This window comes from Maylandia zebra, linkage group LG3, assembly GCF_041146795.1.
Source record: "Maylandia zebra isolate NMK-2024a linkage group LG3, Mzebra_GT3a, whole genome shotgun sequence".
Classification (NCBI taxonomy): domain Eukaryota; kingdom Metazoa; phylum Chordata; class Actinopteri; order Cichliformes; family Cichlidae; genus Maylandia; species Maylandia zebra.
Genome location: NC_135169.1, coordinates 48,437,902 through 48,453,726, shown reverse-complemented (window position 1 = coordinate 48,453,726; position 15,825 = coordinate 48,437,902). Strand labels below are relative to the sequence as shown.

General features: G+C 39.6%; 1 protein-coding gene across 1 annotated transcript in view; it reads right to left on the bottom strand.

Annotated features, from left to right (window-relative positions):
* LOC101486750 (serine/threonine-protein phosphatase PP1-beta catalytic subunit) overlaps positions 1-15,825 on the bottom strand; it is a 30,805-nt gene that overhangs the window by 14,532 nt on the left and 448 nt on the right. The window lies entirely within an intron of this gene.

Sequence of the window (15,825 nt, the reverse complement as noted above, 5' to 3'; positions counted from 1 at the left end):
ACGAAACACTCTGTCCAACCTATTGCTTAACACGTGTAACAGCCGTGGCAGCCACAGGCAGTGATGTGCGCCCGTCTTTTGCGTGAATATTCATGGGGAATATAAAGAGCAAACCACGTGAGAACATGACAGCTGACACATTGTGGAGATTCTTTAAAATCCGCACAGTTTGTAACTCAGTATCAAAGTTTGCCTTCTAAATGGCTTCTCCATAACCACCACACATTTCACTTGATTCTGCCCTCCATGATTAACTTGCACATCATTAGGGGCTTTGCATTTTTGCAGAAAAACCGTCAGATGTCAGTTATGTGTTTGCTGACATCACATGGTATGATGGGAAGCACGGGTAGTGTTTTGCAGCATTTGTTTTACCCATGCAAAGCATTTCAGCCTTTCACCAAATTCTACACTTACAGCGAAGAGAAATAGGTAACGAGCAGAGAGAGAAGATCTATGCCATAACAAAAGTAACCCAGTGAATGATCCTTCCCCCCCCTCTGGCAAGAAGACAAATAAGAAAATTTATAGTTAAAAGCTAAACCTATAACATTAAACTTGGGTGAACTCAGGGCATACAGAAAGAGGTGCTCAAATACATCAGGTAATCTTGAGTTTAGGCTTAAATTTTAGCTTTTTTTTTTTTTTTTTTTTTTTTAAATCTGCCTGAGAAAAATGCTACTTTACTACTCCTCATCTTTTCCCCTGAAAATTCAGTTGTTGTCAACCTGCTGGACACAGTCCTTCACAATGACATTAGAGCCAAATGAATACACAGTGTTAAGGAGTAGTGACATGGTCTCAAACAGCTGTTTGGTTTCACTCACACCACAGCCCATCCATAAACTGGCTTTTCGACATGTTCGTGCTCAGAGATGGTAAATGTCATGTTCAAGAAACCTCTAGTACATTTTCCTAATTTGGTCAGCTCAGGTCCATGTGCCTGAGCCACCACAGTGGAGTTTGGTCACACCCTCTTAAAACAGTATGCCAGAGGAGTTCATGCAATCAAGTGCCTGCTGTCAAAATCTATTCACCAATTTGCCTCTTCCTAGGGCTGCTCAATTAATCGAATTTTAATCACGATTACGATCTGGGCTTTCAACGATCATTAAAAATGACTGAGCCGATTATTAGCCCCTCCCTCATTTATCCGCGACACCTTAAAGGCCGGTCCGTGAAAATATTGTCGGGCATAAACCGTCCGTGGCGCAAAAAAGGTTGGAGACCGCTGATTAAGAGGACCCGAGGGAAGCTCAGAAAGCTAAGCAGAAGTTATTTGGAGAGTGACTGCCGTTGGTTGAAAAGAGTTAAAAAAAACAAAAAAAACAAAACAAACTTCAGTGGTGTTGCACACTATTTTATATTATTTTTTTAAAGTTATTGTTAACCCTTTAAAGCCGGTCAGAGCAGCACGCTCCGTTTTGCGTAACTATTTTTAAATCCCTGTAGAACCTGAACCGTGTAAGCTAGCGCAATAATTTGTTTTGCATATGAAACCGGAGGAGCTGTACTTACATCTGATGCCATCAGCTTGTCCTCGGTCACGGTTTCGTTCCACATATAGCTTTGCAAAAACTGCATAAAAAGCGCTTGCAGCAACAAAAGCATAATATTCCAGAAACACGCTTTGCCGTTCCTATCAGCTGTTCGTAACACTTCCCACAGTGAAATGATGCACATGCTGTTTTCTTTGCAAATTTGCATCATAGGATTGTTTTTTGTTTTTCCTGCAGTATATAAAAATTGCTGTATCTCCAAAATAAAACTATGAAGACACTCAAAATAAATTTCCTGTGGTGGGAAACTATTTTTTGCAACTTTATTGTATTTAAAGTTTTGAGGGATAAACCTCTTAAATTTCTCCAAGTAGAAATATATGTAAACAAAACAAAAGCGATTTTCAATTTTTTTTGTAGTTTATTGCACTTTTTTGCAATTTATGTAATTACTATGCACTTAATGCATACATATTATTAAAATATGGGCTATAACAGTTGTATTGATGTATAGCAACTTGAAATGCTCCCACAAATGGCACTACAGCATGTAAAAAAAATAAATAAAAATAATATAAGCTCTGGTGGACTTGGTTCTATAGTAGGTCTTAAAGGGTTAAATAAATATCGTCAAATAATCGTGATCTCAATTTCAGTGAAAATAATCGTGATTATCATTTTTGCCATAATCGAGCAGCCCTACCTCTTCCTTCCCCTTCCTCCTTCAATCTCCATCTTTATTATCTTTATTTTTCAAGTTCCATTCCTGGCTGTGGCTGACTCTCTGGGTCACCCTCCTCCGCCTCAGCAGTGAACTGTGCTGACGTCAGAGGACAGCTCTGCCTCATACCCCTCCCTGAGTGCATACCAGACAGCTCACAGGCCTTTTTAAACCTTAACATCTCAGCCTACTGCAGCCTGAGAAACATGCAGCCAGGGAATCTACACGTACCACCAAAACCCAAAGAACCTTTCTAGTACCAAGTGTGGGGAACCAATTTTGGATGAAAAAGCGTCTGTGAAACTAAATGCATCAACACAGCTCACTAGAAAAGTTCAGTTCAGTTTTATTTCAAACATATACATTCACCAACATTTCATAAAAATCTTTCCATGCAGTTGTAAAAGTAAATCATGATACACTAAGCTGAAGGAAAAAAATTAAAGTTTAGCTAATGTGACCCTCTGGATTTAAGGCTTGTTGTCAATAGTTAAGTTTTTAAAAATACAGAAGCAAAAATTGTCTGCGAGATGTCTGAATTTATCCAGAGTCCTGTATTGAGGTCTTGTTTTGTCCAACCAGCAGCAGTCCAAACCTGTTTGGCTCTCAGGACTATTATTCGAAAGCTACTCTGGATCACTGTACTTAAAACTGCAATATGGCATTGGATATGGGACAGGGCACTCCCCCAGTGTCCCTTCCACAGGGTGGCCTAACATGCCTGAAATATACATTTACTAATTAAAAAACCAGACAGGTTGCACTCCGAGCCATACTTCAACTCCAGTGGCTATACTAGAGACATTATTAGGATTGTGTTTATGCAAGCAGCAGAGCACAGACCCACAGTTAAACTTGTTAACACTGTGCAATGGTTTACCCAACCCGTAGTGAACATAACTGGAGACCAGTCACCTGAAACAGTATTGACATTTGCTTGTTTTTACCGTTTTAAATATGTTATCATTTTGATTTCTTCTAACTAGTAGAACCCTTTGCTTAAAAAAGTAATTAGTTTGAATGGTAGACATTTAAATGTTACTTATAAACTATAAAGTTGTAAAGCTCAGCAACATGGCAACAAGAGACCATAAAAAATATTTTAATGACTATAAATGAGTGAGTCTAAGAAAGTTTTTGTTAACTTGAAGGCGAACGACTGAATTGACTACCAGCGAGAGGTGAGGATGCTGGCGATTCACATATTGACAGTAGTAAATAGAGGACAGGGTTACCCAGGCAACCAGACCCTGGATGGACCACTTCAGCTTCAAAGAGATGTGTGATGAGCACATCACTCATTGTGTGGACATATCATTAGAAACAACCTAACGTTCTTTGGTTGTCATATTTCTAGGTACAAAGTGGGAGGGTTTTTTTTTGTTAAATAAAAACTCTTCCTGCCCAGCATTTTGTGACAGTGACTCATTAAATATTTGGGAGGATCTTAAGAAAAACCCAGCCATCTATTGAGCTGCGTAATAAACCACACCAGAGAGGTGTTGCCACATAAAGCAACAACGTGACAGGGTGTGTGAGTACACAGTCAAACTATGATAGAGTGAAATGAGAAAACACCTTACATAGTAAGGCCAGGCTTGCCCGATCAGTTTTGCAAACATATCAAGGCCAGAGCTATCTGCAGAGTCAACAACTGTAATCTTTGTGGACTGTGTTGCCCAAAATTGATGGTAGTCTAATATTAACCACTGACAAAAGTGAACATCTTCATATCTGAGAAAAAAAAAAAAAGAAATAGAAAAGCACTGTTTTTGAATCTATAAAGGAAAACGTGGTCGTTCTCTAAAGGAAGGGGTTTGGTTGAGAGTGATTTCCTCTGCTTCGCTGGTTGTAAATGACTTGCCAAGCGTCAAAGAGGTCAACTATTTTTCCATTCATTTAAGAGAGGGCTTACTTGAACAAAGAGCCAAAGAGAGCGAGTGAAAGATAAGTTAGTTACAGACAGATTCTCCTTCTGGAAGGCATTGCCATATATGGCCGCTGCTGTATGAAGGAAGTAGTCAGTCAGGACAGAGAGGGAGTGCTTGAAGGCTCTGCTGCATGTGATGGGAATAGAAACAGGCTAATGAAGCGCAGGCCAGAGCTCGCACTCAGGGCCACAACAATATAATGGCTGTCAGCTGCACTGGAAAAGCGCTGCGTAGGATACATCAGCGAGAAACACGCGCAGATGTCAGCGCAAACCACAAGCGTGACTACTCCAAGTCAGCAAATTCTACTTATTTTTCCATGAGATCTACATTTGTAATCCTTAATGCAGGTTCAGTATAGGTCTATATATAGCCCAGTGTTATTATACGTGCTACTTGATTATTTTGTTTTTCCTGGGTCTGAAAGGATTGTTTGGAGTGGTCATGTTGTTTCACTGAATCAGTGTTTTTGAATCAGTGCTGAGTCACCGATTAGCTGACCAATGAATTCGTTTTAATTTTATTTTTTTTAAGTAACTTGTTCAATACTCCCTGTCAACTGAAACTGTTCCAAGTTCATCACAGCGGAGTTTCCCGAGAACAATCGGGCACAGGCATCAGTGAACTTGGCCTCAGTTTACCCGACGTTGCACTGAGCGTACAGTACCAGTTGTGACAATTCTCATCTCGACTCAAACAGTATCTTACAAATGGTGCACTTTGTAGTGAAATGTAAATATACTCAGTTATATAAATGTCTGTGAAAAAAAATGTCATCACAACATTGTTCCAGCAATGCCACATGTTTACGTTTCCTAGTACGTGCAACAATAGATAAGCCCAAGCATATCTGACAACAAGAGCCCTGTCTCGGCTTCCGGTGATGATGTAGTAGTGACAAAGGTAGCTATTTAAACAACCTCCAACAAAGCACATAACTTTGCAAAATATGCAAGACAATTGTTCCAGGTAAATGTGGAAACAATACACTTGTTTCACTACTTGAGACAAACACATGCTGTCAAATGCAGCCTGGCTATAAAGGAAAGATACCAGCAGCTGGAGATGTGTGACGCAAATGTAAACAATTGACTCTACAGAGGATTGCTGGAGCACTTTCATTCCATAAGACAGCAGCAACAAACAGTAGATGAACATCACTGATGTGGTTGCATGGTGGAAAATAGAGCCGTTTAGTTATTTTAGTTTTAAACTAAAACGTTAAGCAGTTATTTTATACTTCCAAGGGTAGGCCACCTGAGTTCTTACGTTGACTAGCTGTGTTACCACTATAATGCTACTGCTGCTGGCACCTGGTTTTCACACTTCAAATTAGGAAACATGTCATGATGGTATGTTTTTTTTTGTTTTGTTTTAAATCACATTGTTTGTAAACATATCATCATAAAATATAAAGTCCATATTGCCCACAGCTACACAGCACTAAGGAACTTTTAACAGCACATTTGCAGTACCTGGACCTAGCATATTAGTCACAGCACATGCCACTAGTATTGCTGCTCTAATAAGACTCTGATGTCTTATTAGACATTTTCACACAACTCAACACAGGGAGCTCTTTTGAAGTTGCTCAAGTTTCTCTCTGAATGGTGTCTGGTTTCTAAGGGACTCTTAAGATTGCAGTGTTAGCGTGAGCCAATTTTTCCCCAATAGATCATGCACATGGGCCGAGGGGGTGAGCCGACAAAGCCAGCAGAAGCTATAAGACAGGTAGGCTTCACGATAGTAGTAAAACATTTTTTTCCCCTCATATGTTTAGGTTCTGGGTCTTCTACACTGGTTAGTTTAATTATTATCTATATAATTATCATTATTAATATTATCATTATACCTATTGTTGCTGGTGTTTTTGGTTTTGTTAAGTCTGCAAAGGCAAAGAATGTTTGACTTTGTTGAACTTGCATTGTAGTAAGACCACTCAAAACATTGGATGGCCCTTTTGGAAGGTTTCTGTGCTGGAGCTGGCACATGACCATTTCAAACTCAATAGGTAGCATGCTGCAAGTACGCATCTCAATATCAACTTGAAAAACATAAACAAGCTTTTCAACTCGATGGTCTAACACCACAGTCCCACATTTAATTTCACCACCCTAGCTCTCTTGCAAGGTATCACCTGTCAAATAAAGGCACTAAAAAAATTACCCATGACACATCAGCATTATGGCTTAGAAAGGTAGTGCAAAGCTAAAACTGAAGGTGACTGCAAAGTCTATGTTTTGTAAGTATGCCCACATGTCACAATTCACACTGTCAGTTCATTAGTGCCACTTTCTGGCAACTTCAACTTTAACAGAATCTCTCTCCTTTTCAAGAAAAGGATTCAAAAGTTCTACTGGGTAGACTCATGAATTTAAAGCAAGTATGACTGTGCATGTTTTTAGACACTGCAGCACCAAAAAAGATGCCGTGTCAGACCTTTTTTAGCCTTCCTCTTCCATTCACTCCAACTGGGCACAAGGCCAGCAGCTCTCAACTGCTCCTCCATCCCACTCTCTCCCACACGGGAGAGATGGAAAACAGTGACCCCTTAGTGAACGAGAAACACAAAGTAACTCTGGCAAGAGGAGCGGGAGCCACTCTTAACTCAGAAATCCAACTGCGATGGCATTTCTGGGCAAGCTTTAGATTTTCAGAGGACGTTTTGTTCGTCTCTAAGTGCCACAGTGAATGGCAGTCTTTGTGGGGCGAAAGAAAGGACGAAATTGAGAGGAGAGACTGGGGGAGATATAAAAGGAGACACAGCTATAGACAGAGAGAGTGGGAGAGATGGAGAGGAGTAGAGAAACGGGAGAAAAATGTAGGCTGACACTGAAGCTTGAGACCCTGCAAACGAGGGACTGAATAGAAGGGAGGGTTTATAGCTAGGCAGCTGAAAAGCCTGGGTGAGCTCTCTGTGCCATGTTTGGTGCCAGGGGGTGAACGCTCCCCGCCACACAGGCTCCACCATTGTTGTTTCCATAACAGAGTGCCACGCCAGCACCCTGAACACCACGCAACACAGCAGCAGTTGACTACATCTGACACAAACAAGCAGGGTGACAGCGAGGAAACAAATATGCATTATGAATAGCTGTAAAATAAAAATTGAATCCAGGAAAATAAAAATAAAAAAGTTACTTTAAATGGCTGTCAAAGTGCTTCAATTTCAGTTCAGACGGCGATGAACTTTCCTCACACAGACACCCAGATGCTAATTAAAATGATAAAACCTCCGAACTGGTCAAACTGATAGAAATTTTGAAAATAGGAACACAAGCAACTCCTTTTAAAAACAATTAAGAAACAAATAAATTCACGCTGCCTGAAAAACAAAGCAAAATACAGCAAAACACATCAGTCAGGATTTACACTGGCTCGAAAAATCCTAATGCCCAAGTTTGAGATAACAGGTCTCACGACGGTGGCTATCCGTTTTCGCTTCCTGATTCAGGCTCTTTCACACGTCATGACTCTTTTCAACATAAAATGATCCCTATGAGTGTCGTCTACACCAATCAGACATGGTATCAGAAGATGCAAAGCTGGTCGCAAAAATCTATAGAGAATACTTTTAAAAAAATAAAATAACAGTAAAATGCAACATTGTTGCAAATAAGAAAAGAGATCAATACCACTGAAACTTGTTATTTTTGGGATTTAGTTCACAGAGGAGTAACATAGAAGTACTCAACAGCCATGTGACATTTTGCATATAGTACAGGTATTTGCACAACAGAAAAGTATTTGTGCAAGGGGTAACAGCATGCCCGTCTTCATTACTCACTGTGTTTATCAGACACATCTTTACCCAAGTGGAAAGCAATAGTTAGGTTGCTGTTGGCATTTCCAGTATGTCTTTCAGAAGATGTCTGAGTTAATGTTGAATGACTCACATTAGCAACCACTGCGTTGCTTTGCTTGGCCATTGTTATGCTGCGATTCGTCACGCGTTTTCTGGAACTTGAATAAGTTATATATTGCTTTGTGGCAACTTTACAGCACTCGCTGAATTTGTTCTTCATCACTACTTGCTCTAAATCCAAAGCATTTTCAAATAGCAGATGATGATCCACTTCCAGGATGACTGCATTTGTTCTTTACAGTGCCAGACATTTGATTTTTGTATGGCTAGTCGGTTATCTATAGCATATTGCTGACGCCTATCCAGGAAACTTCACATTGCTCAGTGCAGGGAAAAGGTGTGACTGGCATATGCAAGCATCTCAGACAGTAATTTATTGAGTGTAATTGCAGAATAGCCATTTATCGGTTAATTCCAGTAGTCAGTGACTACTATGACTTATATCCAAAAAGTCTTCTTTAATATGACTTCTAAAGCTTTTTCTTTAAAAAAAAAGAAAAAAAAAAAGAAAATAGCTTCAAGCTTCATACGATAGCCTTCATAAAGGCTATCGTATACTCATATTAAATGTCTAGAAAGTATATGGTATGTGGTATCATCACCACAGTAAAATATCTTACAGTTAGAGGCCATCTAAACAATATGCAATTAAAGATGCACTACACTCTTCTCACTGCGCATTTTACCCCCTTGGCTTATTTGTCATTGTGCTGTTGTCATCTTTGAAAACTGTAAGGACTAAATGGTGGCTCCTTGGTAAAGGAGTGACTCAAATTCAGGAAACATGGACATCTAAACACAAACACCTTTTAGGAGATTTTATGTTCCCAATTTGACAACAACTTGGCTGCTGTTTTTGCCCATAAACCAAGATGACCAAAAAGAAGAAGAAAATAAATAAAAATTCCATCCTACCTCCCCTCTCCCTTACTGGCTGATCCATGGGGCTGTGGCGTTGATTGTGCCACATAAAGCCTACGGGCCACCTGTGCTGGCAGCCCAGACAGAGGGCTTGTTGTCACTAAAGGCCAGCCAGTGTGGGCTTAACATGTGTATGCTGGAAAAGCTGGGGCCTGTAATCGCTGCTTTACTCGATTGCAGCACAGAGACACAGTACAGCAATGGTTATAAACTAATGAGGAGGAGAAAGAGGAGGAGGGGCAGGTGCAGAGAACTCAACAAACAAACAAGAAAACACAAGGCTTGGCCAGTAAACTGTGCACAGGAATGTAGGGAAGGAATACCGCAGCTTATATGAAGCATACTAGAGCAGGGCGATATGACCAAAAATATTTATCACGATATACTTTTGAAAATTTGCGATAACGATATAATTGACACTAGACAAAATACTTTACAACTCCACAACTTTATTAGCGCAAAATACAAAACATCAATGTAGTTTCACTTAAACAAGCAGCTGTTTTTTATGTGCATTAAAGTTATATAAAAATTTAACAGTGCAAAGACAAATTCCTTGCTGACAGTTTAACCAAAAGGCATTTCCAGTGGAAATTGGCCGACAGATCCTCAGCATAACCGTGTATAATATCCACAAAACTTAAAAAGGATGAGTATGAAAACAAATGCATCACGCATGCGCGTTTTATCTATATTCTATCGCGATATTTCATTTTCTTATCGTTGCCCAACATTATACCGGTATTACCGTGAACAGTATGATATGGCCCAGCCCTAAAGCATACTACTGCTTGCTACTGTGTTAATGCAAATGTAAGATTTCTATAAACTCTAAACAATTCCGGGTCAATTCAGATGTGATCTAACTAACCACAGCGAGTTGCTGCGAAATCTGACACGAGCTGCTGTGGATCATACAAAAACAGTAGACGGCTGATTGATTTCAAACAGACCATGGTGTCATGCAATCCTGTGTAATGTGGCTGCATTGCTATTGATCTTTTCACCTCACAATAATACCGCATTACCACCCTTTGATTAGACACATAACTGTTTAAACCGTACTTCTTTTGTTTTTGTTTTTATTTTTATAACCAGGAACACAATACATTAGGCAGCTGTGGGTAACTTTGCAGTGTTAGTAATCAGCAGTGCTTTAAAAAAAATAAAATATGCATGCAGGCTCTGATGCAACACAACAAGCTTGATCCTGCATGACCACACTGGTGTGGCTTAATACAAACATTCAAACTGGGATACCACCGTTCTTACATGCAAAACAATGACAGACAGGACTCTCGCGTCCTCAGGGAGGAGTGCAAAATATGACTGCATAACATTACCACTGTCAGACACACAGACCTCCAAATGGCATTTTAATACAGACAAATAGCTTTAGTAAGTAAGCTACACACCATTGTGCTGCTTACCTTTCTACTCTGACTCAGAAGACTGGTCACAGGTCAGTAAATCACAAGTCATTGTTGTACACAGTGACAAATGAAACCTGAGAGGCTAGAAACCTGCATGCTTTGCCTGCTATGCCACTGAGGAGGCTTCAGTGATGTAAGTCATGCTGTCAGTTGATCAGGTTTAGCCTGTCAGCTAGAAACTCCTGTCAACCCCTCCACCAAACCACTCTTGAAGCACAGCTTCAGTGTGTGTCTGTCTTTAGACACACCAACACATTTGCAGATAAATTTGTGCATACCAAAAACCAACTAAAACGAAATAAATGACAAGCCTGAACACAGAACATAGGAGATAGAGACTCCTAGTTCAGAGTTTTCTTCTTCCTTTTTTTTTTTTCTCTTCAAGCTGATCGATGAGTTTGAGGACAACTATGCAGTTTGGGTTAAAACTTGACAAACTGGGAGTGATGCTGGTCTTAACTTTGTCACAAAACATGCATCATAGGTCCAACCCTAACAGGCATGTTATAGGACTCTCTAAGAAAACAATGACTGAGTAAGAGGCAGCAGGGGAAACCCCATTTATGGCGAGGAGCTGACTGATCAGTACTGAACGATTGACTAACACCTGATTGATAATATGACAATGTAATGCTGCATTTTACAGTAAAGCAGGCCTACCGATCACAACTGGATATCTAACTGCAGCACCGAACATTAGCTAGACGTAATAAATGGTTGTTCAGTCACGTGTGCGTTAATTCAAGTGGCATGCTGCAGTAATTTGATTTACAGCAGTCAGGATTTGATACTCAACAACATTTTGTGTTCCTCTACACAACCAGCAGGTCAGCTCGTAGAGGTTTAACTGCTGTATGGACGCCCCTCAAGTCCCCACCCAGTCTCTAACAGTGACCAAACATTTCGCCCTTGCGTGCGGGCATAGAAATCCTCCTGCCCCAGCTTAGACTTGCCATGTCATTTCCTGAGAAAAACATACTTGAAACACACCCTTAGAACGGATTAGGCAGACATGTATAGATTTTCCTGGTCTTCCTAACCGCTCAAATGTGCTTATCACCCATCATTTCCCTCAGATTACTACTATCAAGCTGAAAATGTGATGCTGATTACTTGCAAGGTTATTGGGTCTGCTTGTTTTTCAAAATGAACTGCCTGTGAAAGTGAATGGCACAGCTTAATGGGACGTCCTTCCACAATAACTGGCACACTTTGACATTTTAACAGCTGGCTGTGGAAAGGAACCCATCTATGACTGTAGTTTTAAGGGATTATGGCACAGAAAGTAAATATCTTTGATATCCTAAATTAGGGCTGTTCGATATAACGATATATATATATGGACAACGATATAAAAACATTTATCGTTTCATTTTACGCTATCATTTGTTTCGTGGTGTCCCAAAATAAACTGTTTACGGCAATATTTTTTCATCGTTTTGATGGTCACTGTAGTGGCTATATTAATTTCTTAAAGCTCTCTCTTTCTCTTATATTTAATATAACCACACTACGGATGGGCAAGCGACTGTTTATGCATTGTGGTTAGCAACAACGACGGTAACACCACCGCGTGTCCGCTTGTTTATGTACCACATAAACCTTTCACAATAAAGCTCAAGATCCTGTTGAGACTTTTCAAAATAAACTGAATCATGTGAAAGAGCAGATTATTTATGGATGAGAAGTAAAAAAAAAGGTGCTAAAAAATAAACCTTAGACTCAAACGTTAGAACAGGCTTTTCCCCGCAGCACGCCATGTAATAAATACAAAGAAAACGGCGGCTGTTACAACTTATGTCTAAAAATGTATCGTTTCATGCATCTGTTGAAACACTCGACTCCAGCTACATGACGCGCAGCTGGAAACGCTTCCCGCAAGTCGAGCTGCCCGAGATTCACATAATTTACAGAAAATGTTACATTTTTGTGATTTATATTGTTATCGACGATAGAATTCTTATATCGGGATATGAGATTTTGGTCATATCGCACAGCCCTATCCTAAATACATGAAAAGGGAAAACAAATACAGGGTACCGAGATATTTGATTAAAAAAATACAAGCATTTTATTGCCACTGCATGTGGAAAAATATTATAACATCTCTCTTGAATGAAAGAGTTGGATTCCACACATGTCCAAGAAATGAAAAAGCAATATGTAATATTATGAAAAGGAAAATTAGAAGATTTTTCAAGAGTTAGAACAGCAACAAATTCCACCTTATTGCCATTTTCCCCTCTCCCCTGTATGTTTGTGTCACCCAGAGGGTAGGTTAATTTCTACCAGGGACAGCTGTGGCTGTTGACATTTAATAGGAGATCAGCGAACTCTCCATATGTGCGTCTGTGTGCATGAGTATGTGGCTCTCTGCCTGCCACCAGCCCTCACAGAAAAAGTGAACCATCACACTTTTAAAGTGCTTAAGGAAATCCCTTCCTATACTGAGAAAAAGATCTAATTTTATTCACACAGGAAAGAAAAAGAAGAAACGGCTCCCTGGCGTGGAGGTGATTCTAAGCTTCTTCGTGTGAATATCGGGAGGAAACAAAACAAAAAAAAGACCCACAGACGGGTAACTTGCTAAATTTTGAAAGGAAAGCGGCCTGTAGATATAACCTGGGTAAGTAAACTAAAGATGATGATTATCAAGGGTTGTGTGAGTTTGTGCTTTTGAAAGGTCACTTTTTAAAATAAAATGTGACCCTTTGAAGACAAACTGATCCATAAGGGACATTCTGAGTGCTCAGGCTTGTATTTCTGCCCAGTCTAGGCCTAAATCTGTCTTAGTGTTTGAATCAAACTATTGTGTTTTTTGGGACATTTTTTTTCCTAAATGGAAAATACTAGCTGGTGAGAACTTTCCACACTAAAAACAAATTCTAAATACCACACTTGTTTTTGGAAGAAACAGATTTTAAAGTCCCACTTTAACATTAGCATAAATTATATTTTTATACTTGCCACTGTGCTATAATTACGTGTGGCCTGCTAACAAACACTTGAACATTTACTTGTAGTAAAGCACAAAATGTGATTGATACCAAGGACAGAAAAGTGAATGCTCGCATGAATCTGAATACACATTTTCTTCTTCTTTGATGGTGCTTAACCATTACTTAACCAAGTGTTTGGTCATTTTTATGAAAGCCAATTACGTAAAATTCACTTGATGTGTAAAGGTTTTCTTTACAATCCATAACAGAAAATCCAATACCTTTTACAGTTTTCCCCCACACAACTAAACTGGATTTACAGTGAGAGCAGGTTGATGCATATGATTATGTCTACAAATCTAAATAATAGGAATACACAATGTTTGTGACCATTATTCATATTCAGCTGTCTGCCCAGTTAGGACATCATACAGCAGACAATTCGACTATCCAGATCAACAGGAAGCGACAGTATTCCTTGTCCTGCTCTGCGGTGTTCAGCATAGCGGCACATAAACCACACCTCCACCTGCCACAGATTCTAGAGAAGCTCACAGAGGACTTCCAGAATAGACGAAGACTACTGTTGCTAGATGCAGTCCACGGTGGTGGTGTTGAGTCTGTCCAATCGCAGGACGAAAGACTCTCTGGGGAAGCAGCTCAGTGACATTGAGGGTTGCTGCAAACTGCTTAGCAGCAACTGCAGTCTCAGAATTATAGCAACTGGATTGGCCATGAATAAGAAAATAAACACTGGCTTTGAAATTTGAAAAAAAAAAAAAAGATGCTAAAAGGAGTCCCAAATTATTCTTGGACAAAAGTAACCTACTCCATTTTGGAGTAAACAAGTAATTTAAATGCAGGAACATTGGATTTACTTGCAGCCCTGTTTTAATAAGATTCAAAACCTTTTGTTTAAAAAAAAAAAAAAAAAGCCCACAGAAACAATGTCGGATAATCTCATTACAAAAACATTATCACACCATCCAAACTGAAATAAGTATGCTCAACAAAATCTGGACATTGCAGCGATACTAGGAGACATTTCAAATGTACCCAGTCCGTCTATTACTAATCACCGAGTATTTGTGACCCATCACCCGAAAACTGTTTTTGTATACATCCAGTTTTGGTTATGAGTCAGAACGAAAAGCCTTCAGTTATGATGCCCCTCTGATACTATGCTCATCCCAACAAAAAGGCCAGACATTTTCAAATGGTTGTTGATGAAAAGTGAATGAAAGGAGATTGATAGTTGGATACATTGAGGGCTCACATCTGGAAGCTTTTAGGACCAGATCCCTCCAAATTCCTGCAATGAGGTTAACTGCTAAACACGAAGCGAGTATACTATAGTCAGTTCTTGTAGGCACAGTACTGTGTTACTCTACATATCACGCACAAAGAGAAAACAAGCACCATTATGTCACTGCTCCCGTCAGTCCAGATGATTAAGTTATACTGACATGCACTGTACATCTACACTGGGTTCAATCATTAGCAGAAGTTGCTGTGCATGAGATGATCTGGCATGAATGCTTGTTCACCACTGACTCAGAGAGATATAATCTCCCTGTTTATAATCTATTTTCAAGAAATTCTCATCGACATCAACTCGTCTGTCTGTCAGAATCCCTCATTTAGCACTAAGAAATCATCCCCTGCTGCTAGCCAACACATAACAATGGAGTAGAGGCAAAAACACTTTTACACAACAGCAGAAAAGTCCACATGCATATGAGCTACGACAGAATACAGAATTAACAAGTGTCTCTCTGGATAAAGTTGAGCCACAGCTAGTATTGAAAAGATTCCTATTCAATGTAGTACTGTTGACAAAATGTGTGTTCTTTATGATCAAAAGGCCAGCTGAACAAACTATATGCACCGGTTCATGGATAAGAAAACACACGGAGTAGTAGAGCTAAAAGTTTGGTTTAGGTTTTGAACTCCTACAAGTATGTTTTAATGGGAATACTACCGAAGCCTGTGGCTTGTGTAAACATCGCCACTTAGCAATATGCGCCAGAAAACAACAGAGCTGCAGTCTTCAGCTCAGAAACCCTTAAGCCAAATCCCATTTAAAAAATTTTGAATTTTTCTTAGAATTAAAGACAAACCCAATTTTTAGAAATCAGAAGCAAGATTTTGCTTCCTCGTAGATCGGGCAACTGTTGGGACACTTTCGGCTACACTCAATCATCAATCTAAACTTTATTTTTAAAGAAATGTCAACTTTTGCTGAGCATTTGCCCCTGAAGCTATCGCCCTCCACCGTGTATTTTGAACAGAGCTTTTGTAAAGGAGCAGAGACTATAATAGGTTAAAAGACAGTAGAAGCAACTTGTCAAGTATTTCATTTGGTGAATTCCAAAGTGATAACACAAATGCTGTGACGTGAGTAAGACAGCACTTAATTACTATACTATTAGCTAGTTAGTCTAAGATGGATAGTAAGATAGGTCTGACATTATCTTCCATCGAAGCACAAACAGCCCACTAGCAAGAACTTTCTT